This window comes from Ranitomeya imitator, chromosome 2 (genome assembly GCF_032444005.1).
Source record: "Ranitomeya imitator isolate aRanImi1 chromosome 2, aRanImi1.pri, whole genome shotgun sequence".
Classification (NCBI taxonomy): Eukaryota; Metazoa; Chordata; class Amphibia; order Anura; family Dendrobatidae; genus Ranitomeya; species Ranitomeya imitator.
The window spans coordinates 24,399,438-24,410,881 of NC_091283.1; the positions used below are offsets into that span (position 1 = coordinate 24,399,438).

At 46.4% G+C, this 11,444-nt stretch overlaps 1 protein-coding gene across 1 annotated transcript in view; it reads right to left on the reverse strand.

Moving 5' to 3' along the window:
* EXOC3L2 (exocyst complex component 3 like 2) overlaps positions 1-6,790 on the reverse strand; it is a 66,991-nt gene extending 60,201 nt beyond the window's left edge. Inside the window, exon 1 of the mRNA XM_069746187.1 lies at positions 6,676-6,790. The gene's annotated coding sequence lies outside the window, so the exon portion shown is untranslated. The remainder of the gene's footprint in view (positions 1-6,675) is intronic.
* Between the last annotated feature and the right edge of the window lie 4,654 nt (positions 6,791-11,444).

Consider the following 11,444-nt stretch of genomic DNA (forward strand, 5'->3'; position numbering starts at 1 on the left):
AGAAAGTGGCCACTATACTGACCGCAACCCTGAACTTAACACCGCACTAGAAGTAGCCGTGGAGTGTACCTAACACACCTAGACACCTCGTCACAGCCGGAGGACTAAATTCCCCTAAAGATGGAAATCGGAATACTATCTTGCCTCAGAGAAAAGTCCCAAAGGATAGACAGCCCCCCAGAAATATTGGCGGTGAGTAGGAGAGGAAAAAACATACACAGGCAGAAAAAACAGGATTTAGCACAGGAGGCCACTCTAGCTAGATTGGACAGGATAGGACAGAGTTCTGTGCGGTCAGTATTAAAACCCTTCAAAAAATCCACAGCAGGATATACAAAAACTTCCTACATCTAATTAAAGATGTAGGAGCGTATATCTGCAACTCCAGTGAATCCTACAAACAGAGCAGGAATAAACTGAAACAAGCACACAACAGTGTGCCACAGATACAAAAACAAAACACTTATCTTTGCTGAAATTGGCAGCTAAACAGGTGAGGCCAGGCAGAGAACCAATACTTCCAAAAAAACATTGACAACTGTCCAGGGCTAAAGGATCCAGCACACCTAACTATCCCAGTCAGAATTGTAATTATCCGATACACCTGGCCAGGACTGCGAGTCAGAGACAACTGCATTCCCACCAACAACCACTGGAGGGAACCCAAGAGCAGAATTCACAACAGACAGGTCACACAAAATGCTTAATAAATAACATTTCCCACATGTCTACTTTAAATCAGCACAATTATTGAAACATAACTTTTTTGTGTTAGGATGTTGTAAGGGTTAAAATTTGATCAGCGATTTCTCATTTTTCCAACAAAATTTACAAAACCATTTTTTTTAGGGACCACCTCACATTTGTAGTGAGTTTGGGGGGTCAATATAACAAAAAAATACCACAAAGTTACACCATTCTAAAAACTGCACCCCTCAAGGTGAGCAAAAGCACATTCAAGAAGTTTATTAACTCTTCAGGTGCTTCGTGAGAACTAAAGCAATGTGGAAGGAAAAAATTAACATTTTACTTTTTTCACCAAAAATTTACTTTGGAACCAAACTTTTTCATTTTCGCAAGGGTATCAGGAGAAAATGGACCACAAAATTTGTTGTGCAATTTCTCCTGAGTACACCGATACCCTGCATGTGTGGAAAAGCCACCGTTTGGGCACACGTCGGGGCTCAGAAGGGAGGGAGCACCTTTTGACTTTTTAAACGCAAAATTGGCTGGAATCAATGGCGGGCGCCATGGCGCGTTTGGAGACCCCTTGATGTACCTAAACAGTGGAAACCCCCCAATTTTAACTCAACCCTAAGACACCCCTATCCCCAATACACCCCTAACCCTAATCACAACCATAACCCCAACACCACCATAACCCCAACACCACACTAACCCGAACCGTAACCCCAACACAACCCTAACCTTAATATAACAATAACCCCAACACAAGGGGGTGACAAAGAGGAGTTTGATTTACTATTTTTTATTTTATTGTGATCACTGTGATAGGGTCTATCTGTGATCAAAATGAACCAATTGGAAAAATCTCATATTGTTGCCGGGTGTTGGCTGGCAATCTTGGCGCGTGTACTGCGCATGCGCCCACCATTTTCTTCCGGGAAGATGACGTGGAGGGCCGGGGGATGGGGGGTGAATAACAGTAATCACGAGAGTGGGGATGGTAAAAACTGACCCGAAACATGTTCTCTGGGGTCTAAGCTACCCCCAGTAGCCTAGATCACAGAGATTTTCAAACAATGGGTATCGCTATTCACTTATTTCTCAGCGCCTTTAAAAAGAGGCGCTGAGGAATAAGTACCCTTAACTGCCGCCATTAAAAGACATATCAGCGGTCGTTAAGGGGTTAATACTTCATACAAAAGCCTTTGATGGAGATTAAGCTTCAAGACGCCTCCTGCATGGAGAAACTAGTCGCAGGCATTGTTCAGGTGTGATTTTTGCCAATTCTTCCACTCAAACACTCTTCACCTCCTTAAGGTCCTGTGGGCTCCGTCTATGAACTGTGAGTTTTAGTTTCTTCCATGCATTTCTATTGGATTCTCGGCCATTCTAGCAGTTTTATTTATTTATTTTTTTACTGAAACCAATTGATAGTTTCTTTGGCTGTGTGTTTGGAATCATTGTCTTGCTGAAATGTCCACCCTCCCTTCATCATCCTAGTAGAAGGTAGCAGATTTATTTCAATAATGCCTCGGTACATTTGTCCATTCATCTTTCCTTCAATTATATGAAGTTTGCCAGTGCCGTATACCGAAAAAACAGTCCCGCACCATGATGTTTCCACCTTCAAACTTCACTGTTGGCATGGCGTAACTTAACTCCCGGCTAAGGCCCTGACTCACCTCAACAGAAATCACCTGAAATCTGAAGCCACGAGTGTTTGTTGTGCATCCTCCAGCAGACATCCCTGATGTCACCTTCTGTCACTGTCTCACCGGTAACTAGTTTATTCCAGCACGGTATCTCCAGTACGGCCATAAAATGTCTGAACTGACAAGCGCTTAGTGTAAAAATGTGTCATAGAGAAGCAAGGAGTCCTATAGTGAAGGTAACATCTGAAGGTGAGCGGTCAGAGCCGAGAACTGGACAAGCGACTGCCCCTCCGACCTTCCTCAGTTATATCACCAACAATCTGCCGGGGTCCATGGTATTAGGGGCTGCAGTGAACTTTTGTGTTTTGAATTGGCACTGTTAATTAGGAACCACATTGTACTATTATTTGGAGGCAGCATTGTATTTTACTGGGGGCTATATGGCACTGGTAATTGGGGACTACATAGCACTACTAAGAAATTATGTGGCACTGTTATGTATAAACTGCTTTGTGCTACAGTTTGGGCGCTGCATTGTATTACCACTGGGGAGATATGGCACTGTTAGGGAACCATATGGCACTGTTAATCGGGGACTTTATGGTGCTACCAATAGGGGACAATGTGGCAATGCATTGTACTTCTATTAGGTGACTATATGTATGGCACTGTTATTTATACCCTTCATTGTACTTCTATTAGGGGACTATATGGCACTGTTATGTATGCCCTTCATTGTACTTCTATTAGGGGACTATATGGCACCAGGGCCGGCTCCAGGTTTTTGAGGGCCCCGGGCGAAAGAGTCTCAATGGGCCCCCCCTTTAACACATACCACGATTCATGATCGCATATAACACAGCCCACATAGTATATAGCACAGCCACGTAGCATAAAACACAGCCATGTAGTATATAGCACAGTCCACGTAGCATATAACAGCCCATATAGTATCTAGCACTGCCACATATTATATAACACAGCCCACGTAGTATATAGAACAGCCATGTAGTATATAGCACAGCCACGTAGCACATAACAGCCCATGTAGTATATCTCACAGCCCACGTAGTATATAGCACAGCCATGTAGTATATAGAACAGCCATGTATTATGTAGAACAGCCGTGTAGTATATAGCACAGACATGTAGTATACAGCACAGCCCCCCTCCCCCCAAGAATGGCCCCATAGTCCAGTACTCACTTATAGTTAAAAAAAAACGAAAAAAAAAAACCAAAAAACACTCCTCACCTCTCAACGTTCCCGCGCCGTGCTGCTCCCTTCCTGCTCTGGTCTCGGCGGCTGCCGCTGCACTGCCTGACACACAGCAAGTGCGCGATGACGTCATCGCGCACCCGCAGCGGCAGTGTCAGAGGCAGAGTGGGGAATGATGGGAGAGGGAGCGTCAGGTGACGCTCTCTAGTCCATCATTTGCTTTGAACTTTACCCGCAGACGCCGGTAAAGTTCAAAGCGGAAGTGGGGGAGTTGGCGCTTGTAACAGGCGGGCCCCCCTGCCTCACAGGGGCCCCATAGCAGCTGCGTGATGTGCCGCTAGCTGAGGGCCCCTGGGGGAGTGGGGCACTAGGCACTGGCAGCTGCCTGCCCCTAACACCGGCTCTGAATGGGGCCCCCTGTCTCGCGAGGGCCCCAGCACAACCCCCGGGTACGCCGGGTGCTGACGCCGGCCCTGTATGGCACTGTTATTTATACCCTTCATTGTACTTCTATTAGGGGACTATATGGCACTTTTATTTATACCCTTCATTGTACTTCTATTAGGGGACTATATGGCACTGTTATTTATACCCTTCATTGTACTTCTATTAGGGGACTATATGGCACTGTTATTTATACCCTTCATTGTACTTCTATTAGGGGACTGTATGGCACTGTTATTTATACCCTTCATTGTGCATCTGTAACACCCCAGCGTCCTGGTTGTTACAGTGGCATTGCTTTCCTCACGGGGAGAGTGATGTCAAGCTTGGAAGCGAAAGAAGATCTCTTTTATCAGGTAATCACAATGCACACAACATGTTCACACTCCAGGCCAGAAGGGGGAGCTCTGAACCCGGATTATCAGGAACTTCCCTAATATACATTCTGGTCTGGAGGGAAGGTAAAAGGGGCAGTCTGTCAGAGAGAGCAGTCAGACAGTGAGTGTCGGAAGGGCTGAAGGGGCTGTGCAGCCAGAGTTGCTGCAGCTCCTGGAGAAAGAGAGAATAGAGAAGGAAGAACAGCGTTAGTGAGCGTGCAGGAGAGTGGAACACAAAAGAGTGACACCAGGGGAGCATAGCAGCGTTTGGGCTACCTCCCTGGCCGAGCGCAGATTCCGGTAGCCAAAAGACCGAGGTTGTTAGAAACCAGCAGGACAGCTGGACTACAGGTAACCTGTCCGCCCTAATACCCAGGAGGAACAGTGGCACATACAACCCAGGTCGTGATAGAGATCCTGTAAAAAGGCTTGAGCCACCTATTACACAGGTTTGTGTCCTAACCTTCATGGAGGACAGAGAGAACTGTGAGGACCTTGCCAGAAGCCATAGGCAGTAAGGGAATACAATATCACCGTGCTGATAGGAAGACTTCTAACTCCACTTGGTAAAGGGGACTCTGAATTTGCTTCCAAGCCGGCCGGACCCTGCCTGTACCTGTGATCTGGTGCCCTGGACTGTGGCTGCCTGAAGCCTACAGTAAACCAGGTAAAGAGACTGCAAACCTGTGTCCTCCGTTCTTTACTGCACCACTCACCATCCTCATCTATACACCGGCAGCCCTGGGGACCAAACTTCACCTGTGGGAAGTTATTCCATCTAGCAGCCATAACATCACCCCAGAGGACCCCTTTAAGCAGCGTCAGTCCCCACTGACCAAACACCACAGGTGGGGTCATGAACACAAATTCCCTTTTACATGGGCACCCAGGGCTACGGACCGGGTCGCCGTCGTGACACATCCCCTTAAGTACCGGGCCCGGTAACGAGAGCACCATGGCCCTGGCGGGCGTTCCACATCTATGAGGAGACTATATGGCACTATTATGTATGCCTTTCATTGTACTTCCATTATCAAACTATGTTGCACTATTATTTATATCCTTCATTGTACTTCTATTACAGGACTATATGGCACTGTTATTTATGTCCTTCCTCGTACTTCTATTAGGGGACTATATGGCACTATTATTTATGTCCTTCCTCGTGCTTCTATTAAGGGACTATATGACACTATTATTTATGACCTTCACTGTACTTCTATTAGGGGACTACATGGTACTATTATTTAATTCCTTGTACTTCTATTAGGGGACTATATGGCAGTATTATTTATGTCCTTCCTCGTACTTCTATTAGGGGACTATATGGCACTATTATTTATGTCCTTCCTCGTACTTCTATTAGGGGACTATATGGCACTATTATTTATGTCCTTCCTCGTACTTCTATTAGGGGACTATATGGTACTATTATTTATGTCCTTCCTCGTACTTCTATTAGGGGACTATATGGCAGTATTATTTATGCCCTTCACTGTACTTCTATTAGGGGACTATATGGCAGTATTATTTATGCCCTTCACTGTACTTCTATTAGGGGACCATTTGGTACCATTATTTATGCCTTTCTTTGTACTTCTATTAGGGGACTATATGGAACTAATATTTATGTCCTTCCTCGTACTTCTATTTGGGGACTATATGGCACTTTTATTTATGCCCTTCATTGCACTTCTATTAGGGGACTATATGGCAGTATTATTTATGCCCTTCATTGTTCTTCTATTAGGGGACTATATGGTACCATTATTTATGTTCTTCCTCGTACTTCTATTAGGGGACTATATGGCACTATCATTTATGCCCTTCATTGCACTTCTATTAGGGGACTATATGGAAATATTATTTATACCCTTCATTGTACTTCTATTAGGGGACTATATGGCACTGTTAGGGACTGTATTGCACTACTATTCAGAGGTTATATGTCACTGTTATTTATGTACAATATTAAACCTGAATACATTTGTGGTTATGGATGAAGGAGGATGTATAGGGTTTGTAGGGTCCCTATAGTGTCCTGTCACCCCCACCTGAGAAATCTCATGCCATCAGTGCTATATCATGACATTACCGATTCTCGATCTACAACATGGTAGATGGACCATAGACCTCCTGATCTCAGGATGTCATAACCTCCTCCACCACATTGCTCACCTGCTTGTGACCTGTCGCCCCCAGTATTGTGGGGATCAGCTTCACTCAGTTCTGCTCCACCAGCGCCCTGATCTACACAGTAGTTTGCCAGTCACAGAACCCCCCATAAATAGGACTTACCGCTTCCAGTCTGGTCACTGGCAGTGGCTGCCGGGGAATGATAATCTTGCAGCTGGGGACATGCTATAAAAGTTAAACATTTATCAGTAAGTCACAGAATTCGCAGAGCAGGAAGTCTGCAGAACCTGTTCTCTCTCACTGGAGCTTCATTAAAATGCACTTATCCATTTGTATGTGAGGGACAGAGGATTGGTGCACGCCAAAGGAGTTTGGTTTGTATGCTTTTATGTGGAGGAGAACTTCTTTATACGAAGAGCTGTGAGATGGAATGCCCCTTTAAATATAACAGGATGTCATAGGCATCTGGTGATAGATTGGTTCCCCACTCATAGGTGGCGGAAGGATACAGCCGCCCAACAGTTAGCTGAAATACCTTAGGCTACGTTCACACTAGCGTTGTGCGCCGCTGCGTCGGCGATGCAACGCACAACGCACGCAAAAACGCGGCAAAACGCACGCAAAAACGCTGCGTTTTGCGACGCATGCGTCGTTTTTTGCCGAAAATCGGACGCAAGAAAAATGCAACTTGTTGCGTTTTCTTGGTCCGATGCTTGCGGCAAAAAAGACGCATGCGTCGCACAACGCAACAAACAAAAACGCATGCGTCCCCCATGTTAAATATAGGGGCGCATGACGCGTGCGTCGCCGCTGCGTCGCCCGACGCTAACCCGACGCACACTAGCATAACGCTAGTGTGAACGTAGCCTTACAAGGAGGCAACAAGCTTGATGGTTACACAGTTTCATGTGAGGGAACAGGATTTCGACAGGAGAAGACATTTTACTTGCGACAATTGGTTCACATTTGTGACAGTTTGATGACAGCTGGAAAAGGCCGCTTGCACTCTCTTCAGCAGCATCTACATCACTCAGCTACAATCTTTGTATATCTATTTCGGCAGCACAGCACGCAGTCTCAATGCTGGTCACAGCCTCTTACAAAGTCAGCTCTCAATAGCAGCAATCTTCTGCAAAAATTTGTCTCCTAGTCTTCTGCCATGGCTGTTCCTCCTCACACTCAGGCATCAGTTTTCTAGTCTTCTGCTATTGCAGTCTTCCTCACACTCAGGCATCAGTTGTCAAACAATGTGTAGGAAAGGCTAAATGTAACACTAAGGGAAAGGGAATCAAACACTAGCGAAACAGGGAGTGGAGACCTCTAGACAGATCTAATGTCACTCTGTCTGACCTATCATCCCTATATAGTTTCCACACCTATCGCCGAGCAGGATACCTAATCCCTGCCTCACCCTGGCGATAAGCCCTGAATCGGGATCGACAGGATGAGCGCTAGGCAATCCCCAATACCACTAAAGACAGATGGGATATACAAACAAGGGGGAACACTTAGCTTGAGTAGACTCAGAGAGAAACATGGACGTCCTCCAAACACCAGAGAGGAAGATAGCCAACTGATACAGCTTCAACCCGCAACTGGGAACTGGAAATAGAAATATCACCTGCAACTTCCAGTAACAAGCTGGAAGTTATAAACACCCCGGTCCATGTGTGTCAACTAGAGCTGGGGAGGTTGCCACTGGGTCCTAGAGTCAGAATGACCAGAAAGAAGTCTGCAAAGCAAACTGCTGAGACCTTCTGCAGTCAGGTGCAGAGCGACAATCTGCAGCCTCTGACACACCCGTGATAGTATAACCCTTCTACGAGTGGCCTCTCGACCCTCAGGACCAGGTTTCTCAGAATAAGAGGTGTGGAACGAATGAACCAGCCTGGGGGTGTTCACCTCTGATGCAGAAACCCACATTCTTTCCACTGGACCATAACCCTTCCAGTGCAATTACTGCAGGGAAGGATGTTGGAGGTGAGCATCTACAATCCTCGAAATTTGAGACTTTAGGCTTCCATCAACGATTATTGGGGGGGGGACAGTAGGGGTGAGGGCCCAAGGTGTTCCAAATATCTCTTGAGCAAAGACCTGTGAAAAAAGTTGTAGATCTTAACAGCCTGAGGTAGCTCAAGACGAAATGCTGCTGGACCAATGATGGCACTTATCTTATAGGGACCAATGAATCTGGGGCCCAACTTCCAGGAAGGAAACCTCAACCTGAAATTCCTGGTTGACAACCACAGAGAATCATTCACATTCAGTTCCGGGCCTGGCAAGCGTTTACTGACAGTCATACATTTATACAGATCTCTCCTGAACCGGTTAGGAACAGGTAGTGGCGAAACAGGACCAGATGTACGGGTATGCGGTACTTTAGAACGTGCACAAACATTGCAGGTAGACACTTGTTCAACCAGATCCCGATGCAACCACGGCCACTAAAAACGAGAAAGGAGGTCTGTGGTTGCCTTACCACCTGGGTGGCAAGCAAGTACAGAGTTATGAAATCCGACAAGCCTACAACCTGCAGTAATCACCGATCGACCAAACCGCTGCATGACCAGCTCTACCCTCACCTACTGTATCCTCACCCATCCCTTGTAGATTGTGAGCCCTCGCGGGCAGGGTCCTCTCAACTCCTGGACCAGTTGTGACTTGTATTGTACTTGTTTTTATTATGCATATCCCTCCTCACATGTAAAGCGCCATGGAATAAATGGCGCTATAATAATAAATAATAATAATCTACTATATAATTGTCTAAGGGGTACTTCCATCTGTCCTTCTGTCTGTCTGTCACGGATATTCATTGGTCGTGGCCTCTGTCTATCATGGAAATCCAAGTCGCTGATTGGTCGCCGCAAAACAGCCACGACCAATCAGCGACGGGCACAGTCTGGAAGAAAATGGCCGCTCCTTACTCCCCGCAGTCAGTGGCCGGCACCCGCTCCATACTCCCCGCAGTGTCCCCGGCGCCCGCTCCATACTCCCCACTCCCCGCAGTGTCCCCAACGTCCGCTCCATACTCCCTGCTCCCCGCAGTGTCCCTGGCGCCCGCTCCATACTCCCCGCAGTGTCCCCGGCGCCCGCTCCATACTCCCCGCTCCCCGCAGTCACTCTCCCCGGCGCCCGCTCCATACTCCCCTCCGGTCACCGCTAACACAGGGTTAATGCCGGCGGTAACGGACCGCGTTATGCCGCGGGTAACGCACTCAGTTACCGCCGCTATTAACCCTGTGTGTCCCCAACCTTTTACTATTGATGCTGCCTATGCAGCATCAATAGTAAAAAAAGTAATGTTAAAAAAACAAAAAACCTGCTATACTCACCCTCTGTTGTCCGATGAGGCACTCGCGCCTGCCACCATCTTCCTTTCCAGCGATGCTTTGCAAAATTACCCAGAAGAACAAGCGGTCTCGCGAGACCGCTAAGTCATCTGGGTAATTTCGCAAAGCATCCTGGGAACGGAAGCTGGAGGCAGCCACGCGCCCATCGACACAGCGCCGTTGGATCCCAGGAGGCGGAGAGACGGGATGCTGAGGAGCAGCAACCAGAATGGTGAGTATGATAAACTACAAGGGGCCCTTGGATCGTTAGGTGAGTATGTTTATTTTTTAACCTGTAACATACGTGGCTGGACAATATACTACGTCACTGGGCAATATACTACATGGCTCTGTGCTGTATACTACGTCACTGGGCAATATACTACGTAACTGGGCAATATACTACGTGGCTCTGTGCTGTATACTACATCACTGGGCAATATACTACGTGGCTCTGTGCTGTATACTATGTCACTGGGCAATATACTACGTGGCTCTGTGCTGTATATTAGGTCACTGGGCAATATACTACGTGGCTCTGTGCTGTATACTACTTCACTGGGCAATATACTACGTGGCTCTGTGCTGTATACTATATCACTGGGCAATATACTACGTGGCTCTGTGCTGTATACTACGTCACTGGGCAATATACTACGTTGGTCTGTGCTGTATACTACGTCACTGGGCAATATACTACGTGGCTCTGTGCTGTATACTACGTCACTGGGCAATATACTACGTGGCTCTGTGCTGTATACTACGTCACTGGGCAATATACTACGTCACTGGGCAATATACTACGTGGCTGGGCAATATACTACGTCGCTGTGCAATATACTATGTGCCTCTGTGCTGTATACTATGTCGCTGTGCAATATACTACGTGTCTCTGTGCTGTATACTACGTAACTGGGCAATATAATACGTCACTGGGCAATATACTATGTGGCTGGGCAATATACTATGTGGCTCTGTGCTGTATACTACGTAACTGGGCAATATACTATGTGGCTGTGCAATATACTGTCGGGGTCGTCACGACAATACCCTTCATCCACCAGTCATTCCAAATCAGATTAAGAGCATGTTGGTACCGGAGTGAAGGATGAGTCAGACAAAATGCTGGTTCAAACTCATTGCATGCTCGTACTTCCACACGTAGTGGGAACGTCACAGCAACTGAACTTTATTTCCTGATACACAACATCATATGACCTATTGGGGGAAGGTGTGCAGAGGGCGGGGTTAGGCGGGGTTTAAGCAATGTATCTAGTATTCAGTCCTTCTGGTTGGTCTGACGTCATATGATGGATCCTCCTTCCTCCACGTCACTTTAAGTTTCCATTTCTCCAGAAACGATACTTTAGCTTCAGAAACGAAAGTAGATTCTTGGCAAGAACAAAAACTAAGGCAAAGGTGAATACTGGCAGCCATCTTAAATACAATTACATATGCATTAGCAAGCATGAAGGAAAAACTTATTGTTTCACAGCATAAGAATATATAAAAGTACAGAAGAGTATAAAGAAAATATTGTTTTACCTTGACAATCCCCCCTAAACACTAAGTTTTTCCCTAAAAAGAAAGATCCTTTGA